We start from the raw sequence: 12,548 nt of genomic DNA, 5'->3' as shown, positions 1-12,548 counted from the left end.
GCCATTTATATAAAAAAGGAAAATGACACAGTAGGGATTTTTCCCTAGTGTATTTGTGTCAAAAAATGGAATAACTTACATGACAAATAGTTAATATTTTGTTTGTTAAATTAATGGTCAAACTTAGATCTTAAAAAGCATGTGCTCCACTTGATAGAGGGAGTACCTCTATTCCTCTTCTCATCCGACCTGGGCACAAGCCACACGCTGGCAACGACCTGGGCACATCGTTGACTCAAGAGGCGCAGTGAGTGACCACCCTCCATTGAGGACCAAGAGAAGAAGGACAAAATTTAGTGGGGAGCAACAAGGTGGCCATAGGTTGACGCCATAGGGCAATAAGGCCACGAGCGGGGTCGCGCGAGTGACACGACTGAAAGAGCAGTCACGGTGGGAGGCGAGAAGCGAAGAAAGGAAGAGACACCGCCCCCTCTCCCCGGCGCCGCACCTGGTGACACCATCGTGGGTGGAGTTGCACACGTCAAATTTCTTCATCCGGTGTTTGTTCGGGCAACTTTGCCACTGTTAAAAATATGCCCTAGAGGGAATCATGAGGTGGTATTTTCCTATGGATTCATGAGTTATTTATATTTACTTTAAAAATCGGCACGTCGACCATAAAGTTGGTTCCCTTCTCCACCTCACCTTTCATGTGTACTGACCCTGGTCACCCTTCGGTCGCTAGAGTAGGCGATGCGACATTTGGCGACCTACCAAAAACGCAAAGAACGTGGAGCAAGAGGCTAGCTCTAGAATGCTGTAGAATGTTTCGGAGGTGTGGGAGGATGGAAGGGGAGAAAATAACAACTTAAGAAAAGATAGTGGTAAAAATGTGCACGCATTCATGCAATGTTTGTGGAACCATGGAGGACCTCAGAACTCTCATGAATCCTAGATTTAAGTTTTAGAGGAATAAACAAAACCTTTAGATTAAAGAATTAAAATGATAATCATGCATAGTTCGATGCAACCATATTTTAGTACACATGACCAAAAATAGCACACAAATGGTAGATTGCGCTGCGAGATTGCTAGTCAAGAGGGGTGGGGTGGGTGGGTATGGGGGTGCAATTACCACTAGCACATAATCCAACTGAACCACCACCAAGAAACTCGATACGTAAAACGATCAAAACCTTTAAAGAAGGTACCAATACTCATACATCAATACGGATGAATCTCGGTGATCACATGGGTACGTGAGCACGTGTTGCCTACTCGACACGTGTCTAACGGCGTTTCTTCTACCGTTTGTTTGCGAGTACGTGATGAGATGGAACGAGCTTGTGGTCCTAAAATAAAGTGTCTCGCTTCTTATCCCCTCTCTCGCCAGATTCAGCGGTCCAGCGCCAGAGCCTGGCCGCCGCCCACGCCAAAGCTGCTTGGGATGCCGGGCAAGAACGCGCGAGCGGAGGACTCTGGAGGGGCACCGGCAGCTTGCTCGTCTCGGTCGCCGGCTCGCCCAAGACGAAGATCCCCGGCGGCGAGGCAGGGGATGAATTGGGAGGGCTGCTCCGCGGCGCCTCCCACGGCGGGGATCCCGCGCGCTGGACGCCGGCGGCCGGAGCGGGGTGGCGAGGCAGGGGACGACAGCCTGCAAGCCACCACGCCCGTGAGCCGTTGTCCCGTGATCCGTTCACGCGGTGGTTCGGGCGGCGCCGATGACGGCGTCGATCCTGGTGAAGAAGTTGTCGGTTTCCTTCTCCCTCGGGTCAGACAACCGCGTGGTGCACGAGCTCCGGTAGCTGGCCGCGGCTCCGAAAGCCGTGCCTTTGATACGCGTACAGCACGCGTCCGTTGGGAACCCCAAGAGGAAGGTGTGATGCGTACAGCGGCAAGTTTTCCCTCAGTATGAAACCAAGGTTTATCGAACCAGTAGGAGCCAAGAAGCACGTTGAAGGTTGATGGCGGCGATATGTAGTGCGGCGCAACACCAGGGATTCCGGCGCCAACGTGGAACCTGCACAACACAACCAAAGTACTTTGCCCCAACGAAACAATGAGGTTGTCAATCTCACCGGCTTGCTGTAACAAAGGATTAGATGTATAGTGTGGATGATGATTGTTTGCAGAGAACAGTAGAACAATTGCAGTAGATTGTATTTCAGATGTAAAGAATGGACCGGAGTCCACAGTTCACTAGAGGTGTCTCTCCCATAAGATAAATAGCATGTTGGGTGAACAAATTACAGTTGGGCAATTGACAAATAGAGAGGGCATGACCATGCACATACATGATATGATGAGTATTGTGAGATTTAATTGGGCATTACGACAAAGTACATAGACCGCTATCCAGCATGCATCTATGCCTAAAAAGTCCACCTTCAGGTTATCATCCAAACCCCTTCCAGTATTAAGTTGAAAACAACAGACAATTGCATTAAGTATGGTGCGTAATGTAATCAATAACTACATCCTCGGACATAGCATCAATGTTTTATCCCTAGTGGCAACAGTACATCCATAACCTTAGAGGTTTCTGTCACTCCCCCAGATTCACGGAGACATGAACCCACTATCGAGCATAAATACTCCCTCTTGGAGTTAAGAGTAAAAACTTGGCCAGAGCCTCTACTAATAACGGAGAGCATGCAAGATCATAAACAACACATAGGTATAAATTGATAATCAACATAACATAGTATTCTCTATCCATCGGATCCCAACAAACACAACATATAGCATTACAGATAGATGATCTTGATCATGTTCGGCAGCTCACAAGATCCGACAATGAAGCACATAAGGAGAAGACAACCATCTAGCTACTGCTATGGACCCATAGTCCAGGGGTAGACTACTCACTCATCACTCCGGAGGCAACCATGGCGGTGTAGAGTCCTCCGAGAGATGAATCCCCTCTCCGGCAGGGTGCCGGAGGCGATCTCCTGAATCCCCCGAGATGGGATTGGCGGCGGCGGCGTCTCTGGAAGGTTTTCCGTATCGTGGCTCTCGGTACCAGGGGTTTCGCGACGAAGGCTATTTGTAGGCGGAAGGGCAGGTCAAGGGGCGTCACGAGGGGCCCAGATGACAGGGCCGCGCGGCCAAGACCTGGGCCGCGCCGCCCTATCGTCTGGCCACCTCGTGGCCCCACTTCGTCAGCTCTCCGGTCTTCTGGAAGCTTCCGGTGAAAATAGGCCCCTGGGCGTTGATTTCGTCCAATTCCGAGAATATTTCCTTACTAGGATTTCTGAAACCAAAAACAGCAGAAAACATCAACTGGCTCTTCGGCATCTCGTTAATAGGTTAGTTCCAGAAAATGCATAAATATGACATAAAGTATGCATAAAACATGTAGATATCATCAATAATGTGGCATGAAACATAAGAAATTATCGATACGTCGGAGACGTATCAGCATCCCCAAGCTTAGTTTCTGCTCGTCCCGAGCAGGTAACGATAACAAAGATAATTTCTGGAGTGACATGCCATCATAACCTTGATCATACTATTGTAAGCATATGTAATGAATGCAGCGATCCAAATAATGTAAATGACATGAGTAAACAACTGAATCATATAGCAAAGACTTTTCATGAATAGTACTTCAAAACAAGCATCAATAAGTCTTGCATAAGAGTTAACTCATAAAGCAATAATTCAAAGTAGAGGCATTGAAGCAACACAAAGGAAGATGAAGTTTCAGCGGTTGCTTTCAACTTATAACATGTATATCTCACGGATATTGTCAATGCAAAGTAATATAACAAGTGCAATATGCAAGTATGTAGGAATCAATGCACAGTTCACACAAGTGTTTGCTTCTTGAGGTGGAGAGAGATAGGTGAACTGACTCAACAATAAAAGTAAAAGCAAGGTCCTTCAAAGAGGAAAGCATCGATTGCTATATTTGTGCTAGAGCTTTGATTTTGAAAACAAGAAACAATTTTGTCAACGGTAGTAATAAAGCATATGTGTCATGTAAATTATATCTTACAAGTTGCAAGCCTCATGCATAGTATACTAATAGTGCCCGCACCTTGTCCTAATTAGCTCGGATTACCTGGATTATCATCGCAATGCACATGTTTTAACCAAGTGTCACAAAGGGGTACCTCTATGCCGCCTGTACAAAGGTCTAAGGAGAAAGCTCGCATCGGATTTCTCGCTATTGATTATTCTCAACTTAGACATCCATACCGGGACAACATAAACAACAGATAATGGACTCCTCTTATATGCATAAGCATGTAGCAACAATTAATTTTCTCATATGAAATTGAGGATATTTGTCCAAAACTAAAACTTCCACCATGGATCATGGCTTTAGTTAGCGGCCCAATGTTCTTCTCTAACATTATGCAATGCTCTAACCATTTTAGCGGTAAATCTCCCTTACTTCAGACAAGACGAACATGCATAGAAACTCACATGATATTCAACAAAGAGTAGTTGATGGCGTCCCCAGGAACATGGTTATCGCACAACAAGCAACTTAATAAGAGATAAAGTGCATAAGTACATATTCAATACCACAATAGTTTTTAAGCTATTTGTCCCATGAGCTATATATTGTAAAGGTAGAGGATAGAAATTTAAAGGTAGCACTCAAGCAATTTACTTTGGAATGGCGGAGAAATACCATGTAGTAGGTAGGTTTGGTGGACACAAATGGCATAGTGGTTGACTCAAGGATTTTGGATGCATGAGAAGTATTCCCTCTCGATACAAGGTTTAGGCTAGCAAGGTTATTTGAAACAAACACAAGGATGAACCGGTGCAGCAAAACTCACATAAAAGACATATTGTAAACATTATAAGACTCTACACCGTCTTCCTTGTTGTTCAAACTCAATACTAGAAATTATCTAGACCTTAGAGAGACCAATTATGCAAACCAAATTTTAGCAAGCTCTATGTATTTCTTCATTAATAGGTGCAAAGTATATGATGCAAGAGCTTAAACATGAGCACAACAATTGCCAAGTATCACATTATCCAAGACATTATAGCAATTACTACATGTAGCATTTCCCGATTCCAACCATATAACAATTTAACGAAGAAGAAACTTCGCCATGAATATTATGAGTAAAGCCTAAGGACATATTTGTCCATATGCAATAGCGGAGCGTGTCTCTCTCCCACACAATGAATGCTAGGATCCATTTTATTCAAACAAAATAAAAACAAAAACAAACCGACGCTCCAAGCAAAGCACATAAGATGTGATGGAATAAAAATATAGTTTCAGGGGAGGAACCTGATAATGTTGTCGATGAAGAAGGGGATGCCTTGGGCATCCCCAAGCTTAGACGCTTGAGTCTTCTTGATATATGCAGGGGTGAATGATACGTCTCCGACGTATCGATAATTTCTTGTGTTCCATGCCACATTATTGATGTTATCTACATGTTTTATGCACACTTTATGTCATATTCGTGCATTTTCTGGAACTAACCTATTAACAAGATGCCGAAGAGCCAGTTGCTGTTTTCTGCTGTTTTTGGTTTCAGAAATCCTAGTAACGAAATATTCTCGGAATTGGACGAAATCAACGCCCAGGGTCCTATTTTGCCACGAAGCTTCCAGAAGACCGAAGAGGAGACGAAGTGGGGCCACGAGGCGGCCAAACCCTAGGGCGGCGCGGCCTGGCCCTTGGCCGCGCCGACCTGTAGTGTGGGGCCCTCGTGTGGCCCCCTGACCTGCCCTTCCGCCTACTTAAGGCCTCCGTCGCGAAACCCCCAGTACCGAGAGCCACGATACGGAAAACCTTCCAGAGACGCCGCCGCCGCCAATCCCATCTCGGGGGATTCAGGAGATCGCCTCCGGCACCCTGCCGGAGAGGGGAATCATCTCCCGGAGGACTCTACACCGCCATGGTCGCCTCCGGAGTGATGAGTGAGTAGTCTACCCCTGGACTATGGGTCCATAGCAGTAGCTAGATGGTTGTCTTCTCCCCATTGTGCTTAATTGTCGGGTCTTGTGAGCTGCCGAACATGATCAAGATCATCTATCTGTAATTCTATATGTTGCGTTTGTTGGGATCCGATGAATAGAGAATACTTGTTATGTTGATTATCAATTTATGTCTATGTGTTGTTTATGATCTTGCATGCTCTCCGTTACTAGTAGATGCTCTGGCCAAGTAGATGCTTGTAACTCCAAGAGGGAGTATTAATGCTCGATAGTGGGTTCATGTCTCCGTGAATGCGGGAGTGACAAACCTCTAAGATTATGGATGTGCTGTTGCCACTAGGGATAAAACATTGGTGCTATGTTCAAGGATGTAGTTACTGATTACATTACGCGCAATACTTAATGCAATTGTCTGTTGTTAGCAACTTAATACTGGAGGGGGTTCGGATGATAACCTGAAGGTGGACTTTTTAGGCATAGATGCATGCTGGATAGCGGTCTATGTACTTTGTCGTAATGCCCAATTAAATCTCACTATACTCATCATAATATGTATGTGCATGGTCATGCCCTCTTTATTTGTCAATTGCCCAACTGTAATTTGTTCACCCAACATGCTGTTTATCTTATGGGAGAGACACCTCTAGTGAACTGTGGACCCCGGTCCAATTCTCTATACTGAAATACAATCTCTTGCAATCTTTTTTCTTTTTTCTGCAAACAATTATCTTCCACACAATACGGTTAATCCTTTGTTACAGCAAGCCGGTGAGATTGACAACCTCACTGTTTCGTTGGGGCAAAGTACTTTGGTTGTGTTGTGCAGGTTCCACGTTGGCGCCGGAATCCCTGGTGTTGCGCCGCACTACATCTCGCCGCCATCAACCTTCAACATGCGTCTTGACTCCTACTGGTTCGATTAAACCTTGGTTTCTTACTGAGTGAAACTTGCCGCTGTGCGCATCACACCTTCCTCTTGGGGTTCCCAACGGACGTGTCAACCACACGCATCAAGCAAATTTCTGGCGCCGTTGCCGGGGAACTGAAGAAAAGTTACACCAAAGAGATCTCTAACTCCCACGTCAACTTTGCGCCAGCAACAAATTTCTGGCGCCGTTGCCGGGGAGATCAAGACACGCTGCAAGGGGAGTCTCCACTTTCCAATCTCTTTACTTTGTTTTTGTCTTGCTTAGTTTTATTTAATACTTTGTTTGTTGCACTAAATCAAAATACAAAAAATTAGTTGCTAGTTTTACTTTATTTGCTATCTTGTTTGCTATATCAAAAACACAAAAAAATTTAGTTACTTGCATTTACTTTATCTAGTTTGCTTTATTTACTACTGCTAAAATGGCCACCCCTGAAAATACTAAGTTGTGTGACTTCACAACCACAAATAATAATGATTTCTTATGCACACCTATTGCTCCACCTGCTACTACAGCAGAATTCTTCAAAATTAAACCTGCTTTACTGAATCTTGTTATGCGAGAGCAATTTTCTGGTGTTAGTTCTGATGATGCTGCTGCCCATCTTAATAATTTTGTTGAACTATGTGAAATGCAAAAATGTAAAGATGTAGATGGTGACATTATAAAATTAAAATTGTTCCCTTTCTCATTAAGAGGAAGAGCTAAATATTGGTTGCTATCTCTGCCTAAGAATAGTATTGATTCCTGGACTAAATGCAAGGATGCTTTTATTGGTAGATATTATCCCCCTGCTAAAATTATATCTTTGAGGAGTAGCATAATGAATTTTAAACAATTAGATACTGAACATGTTGCACAAGCATGGGAAAGAATGAAATCTCTGGTTAAAAATTGCCCAACTCATGGACTGACTACTTGGATGATCATCCAAACCTTTTATGCAGGACTGAATTTTTCTTCGCGGAACCTATTGGATTCAGCTGCTGGAGGTACCTTTATGTCCATCACTCTTGGTGAAGCAACAAAGCTTCTTGATAATATGATGATCAACTACTCTGAATGGCACACGGAAAGAGCTCCACAAGGTAAGAAGGTAAATTCTGTCGAAGAAACCTCTTCCTTGAGTGATAAGATTGATGCTATTATGTCTATGCTTGTGAATGATAGGACAAATGTCGATCCTAATAATGTTCCGTTAGCTTCATTGGTTGCCCAAGAAGAACATGTTGATGTAAACTTCATTAAAAATAATAATTTTAACAACAATGCTTATCAGAACAATTCTAGTAATAACTATAGGCCATATCCTTATAATAATGGTAACGGGTATGCTAATTCTTATGGGAATTCTTACAATAATAATAGGAACACACCCCCTGGACTTGAAGCCATGCTTAAAGAATTTATTAGTACACAAACTGCTTTTAACAAATCTGTTGAAGAAAAGCTTGGGAAAATTGATATACTTGCTTCTAAAGTCGATAGTCTTGCTGCTGATGTTGATCTTTTGAAATCGAAAGTTATGCCTAATAGGGATATTGAAAATAAAATTGTTACTACAGCAAATGCCATCCAAGTTAGAATTAATGAGAATATAAGATTGATGGCTAAATTGCGTGCTAGGTGGGATAGAGAAGAAAATGAAAAACTAGCTAAAGAGAAAAATGTAGCTAAAGTTTGGACTATTACCACCACTAGTAATGCTAATGCTACACATGTTGCTGCACCTCCTACTAATACTAATAAAAGAATTGGTGTTAGCAATGTTTCCACTTCTAATGCAAAGCGCGAGAAACTGCACAAACTGCTAAAACTGCTGAAACTACCTGTGATAAAACTGCTGAAATTTTTTCCAACATTGGGGATGATGATCCCATTGCTTTAGATTATAATGGTTTGAATTTTGATGATTGCCACATCTCTGAAGTTATAAAGTTCTTACAAAAACTTGCTAAAAGTCCTAATGCTAGTGCTATAAATTTGGCTTTCACGCAACATATTACAAATGCTCTCATAAAAGCTAGAGAAGAGAAACTAGAACGCGAAGCCTCTATTCCTAGAAAGCTAGAGGATGGTTGGGAGCCCATCATTAAGATGAAGGTTAAAGATTTTGATTGTAATGCTTTATGTGATCTTGGTGCAAGTATTTCCGTTATGCCTAAGAAAATTTATAATATGCTTGACTTGCCACCGCTGAAAAATTGTTATTTGGATGTTAATCTTGCTGATCATTCTACAAAGAAACTTTTGGGGAAAGTTGATAATGTTCGCATTACCGTTAACAATAATCTTGTCCCCGTTGATTTTATTGTCTTGGATATTGAATGCAATGCATCTTGTCCCATTATATTGGGAAGACCTTTTCTTCGAACTGTTGGTGCTATCATTGATATGAAGGAAGGTAATATAAAATATCAATTTCCTCTCAAGAAAGGTATGGAACACTTCCCTAGAAAGAGAATGAAGTTACCTTTTGATTCTATTATTAGAACAAATTATGATGTTGACACTTCGTCTCTTGATAATACTTGATACACACTTTCTGCGCCTATCTGAAAGGCGTTAAAGAAAAGCGCTTATGGGAGACAACCCATGTGTTTTTACTACAGTACTTTGTTTTTATTTTGTGTCTTGGAAGTTGTTTACTACTGTAGCAACCTCTCCTTATCTTAGTTTAGTGTTTTGTTGTGCCAAGTAAAGTCGTTGATAGTAAAGTTCATACTAGATTTGGATTACTGCGCAGAAACAGATTTCTTTGCTGTCACGAATCTGGGCTGTTTTCTCTGTAGGTAACTCAGAAAATTATGCCAATTTACGTGAGTGATACTCAGATATGTACGCAACTTTCATTCAATTTGAGCATTTTCATTTGAGCAAGTCTGGTGCCTCGATAAAATTCGTCAATACGAACTGTTCTGTTTTGACAGATTCTGCCTTTTATTTCGCATTGCCTCTTTTGCTATGTTGGATGAATTTCTTTGATCCATTAATGTCCAGTAGCTTTATGCAATGTCCAGAAGTGCTAAGAATGATTGTGTCACCTCTGAACATGTTAATTTTTATTATCCACTAACCCTCTAATGAGTTGTTCTAAGTTTGGTGTGGAGGAAGTTTTCAAGGATCAAGAGAGGAGCATGATGCAACATGATCAAGTAGAGTGAAAGCTCTAAGCTTGGGGATGCCCCGGTGGTTCACCCCTGCATATTCTAAGAAGACTCAAGCGTCTAAGCTTGGGGATGCCTTGGGCATCCCCTTCTTCATCGACAACATTATCAGGTTCCTCCCCTGAAACTATATTTTTATTCCATCACATCTTATGTGCTTTTCTTGGAGCGTCGGTTTGTTTTTGTTTTTGCTTAAATAAATGGATCCTAGCATTCACTTTGTGGGAGAGAGACACGCTCCGCTGTAGCATATGGACAAGTATGTACTTAGGCTTTACTCATAATATTCATGGCGAAGTTTCTTCTTCGTTAAATTGTTATATGGTTGGAATTGGAAAATGATACATGTAGTAATTGCTATAATGTCTTGGATAATGTGATACTTGGCAATTGTTGTGCTCATGTTTAAGCTCTTGCATCATATGCTTTGCGCCCATTAATGAAGAAATACATAGAGCATGCTAAAATTTGGTTTGCATATTTGGTCTCTCTAAAGTCTAGATAATATCTAGTATTGAGTTTTGAACAACAAGGAAGACGGTGTAGATTCTTATAATGTTTACAATATGTCTTTTATGTGAGTTTTGCTGCGCCGTTCATCCTTGTGTTTGTTTCAAATAACCTTGCTAGTCTAAACCTTGTATCGAGAGGGATTACTTCTCATGCATCCAAAATCCTTGAGCCAACCACTATGCCATTTGTGTCCACCATATCTACCTACTACATGGTATTTCTCCGCCATTCCAAAGTAAATTGCTTGAGTGCTACCTTTAAAATTCCATCATTCACCTTTGTAATATATAGCTCATGGGACAAATAGCTTAAAAACTATTGTGGTATTGAATATGTACTTATGCACTTTATCTCTTATTAAGTTGCTTGTTGTGCGATAACCATGTTCACTGGGGACGCCATCAACTATTCTTTGTTGAATATCATGTGAGTTGCTATGCATGTTCGTCTTGTCTGAAGTAAGGGAGATCTACCACCTTATGGTTAAGCATGCATATTGTTAGAGAAGAACATTGGGCCGCTAACTAAAGCCATGATCCATGGTGGAAGTTTCAGTTTTGGACATATATCCTCAATCTCATATGAGAATAATAATTGTTGCCACATGCTTATGCATTAAAGAGGAGTCCATTATCTGTTGTCTATGTTGTCCCGGTATGGATGTCTAAGTTGAGAATAATCAATAGCGAGAAATCCAATGCGAGCTTTCTCCTTAGACCTTTGTACAGGCGGCATAGAGATACCCCATTGTGATACTTGGTTAAAACATGTGTATTGCGATGATCCGGTAGTCCAAGCTAATTAGGACAAGGTGCGGGCACTATTAGTATACTATGCATGAGGCTTGCAACTTGTAAGATATAATTTACATGATACATATGCTTTATTACTACCGTTGATAAAATTGTTTCATGTTTTCAAAATCAAAGCTCTAGCACAAATATAGCAATCGATGCTTTTCCTCTATGGAGGACCATTCTTTTACTTTTATGTTGAGTCAGTTCACCTATTTCTCTCCACCTCAAGAAGCAAACACTTGTGTGAACTGTGCATTGATTCCTACATACTTGCATATTGCACTTATTATATTACTCTATGTTGACAATATCCATGAGATATACATGTTACAAGTTGAAAGCAACCGCTGAAACTTAATCTTCCTTTGTGTTGCTTCAATACCTTTACTTTGAATTATTGCTTTATGAGTTAACTCTTATGCAAGACTTATTGATGCTTGTCTTGAAGTACTATTCATGAAAAGTCTTTGCTATATGATTCACTTGTTTACTCATGTCATATACATTGTTTTGATCGCTGCATTCACTACATATGCTTTACAAATAGTATGATCAAGGTTATGATGGCATGTCACTCCAGAAATTATCTTTGTTATCGTTTTACCTGCTCGGGACGAGCAGAACTAAGCTTGGGGATGCTGATACGTCTCCGACGTATCGATAATTTCTTGTGTTCCATGCCACATTATTGATGTTATCTACATGTTTTATGCACACTTTATGTCATATTCGTGCATTTTCTGGAACTAACCTATTAACAAGATGCCGAAGAGCCGATTCTTTGTTTCTGCTGTTTTTGGTTTCAGAAATCCTACTAACGAAATATTCTCGGAATTGGACGAAATCAACGCCTAGGGTCCTATTTTGCCACGAAGCTTCCAGAAGACCGAAGAGGAGACGAAGTGGGGCCACGAGGCGGCCAAACCCTAGGGCGGCGCGGCCTGGCCCTTGGCCACGCCGACCTGTAGTGTGGGGCCCTCGTGTGGCCCCCAGACCTGCCCTTCCGCCTACTTAAAGCCTCCGTCGTGAAACCCCCAGTACCGAGAGCCACGATACGGAAAACCTTCCAGAGACGCCGCCGCCGCCAATCCCATCTCGGGGGATTCAGGAGATCGCCTCCGGCACCCTGCCGGAGAGGGGAATCATCTCCCGGAGGACTCTACGCCGCCATGGTCGCCTCCGGAGTGATGAGTGAGTAGTCTACCCCTGGACTATGGGTCCATAGCAGTAGCTAGATGGTTGTCTTCTCCCCATTGTGCTTAATTGTCGGGTCTTGTGAG

The sequence above is a fragment of the Lolium perenne genome, chromosome 6, assembly GCF_019359855.2.
Source record: "Lolium perenne isolate Kyuss_39 chromosome 6, Kyuss_2.0, whole genome shotgun sequence".
NCBI lineage: Eukaryota > Viridiplantae > Streptophyta > Magnoliopsida > Poales > Poaceae > Lolium > Lolium perenne.
This window is presented reverse-complemented; position numbering follows the sequence as displayed.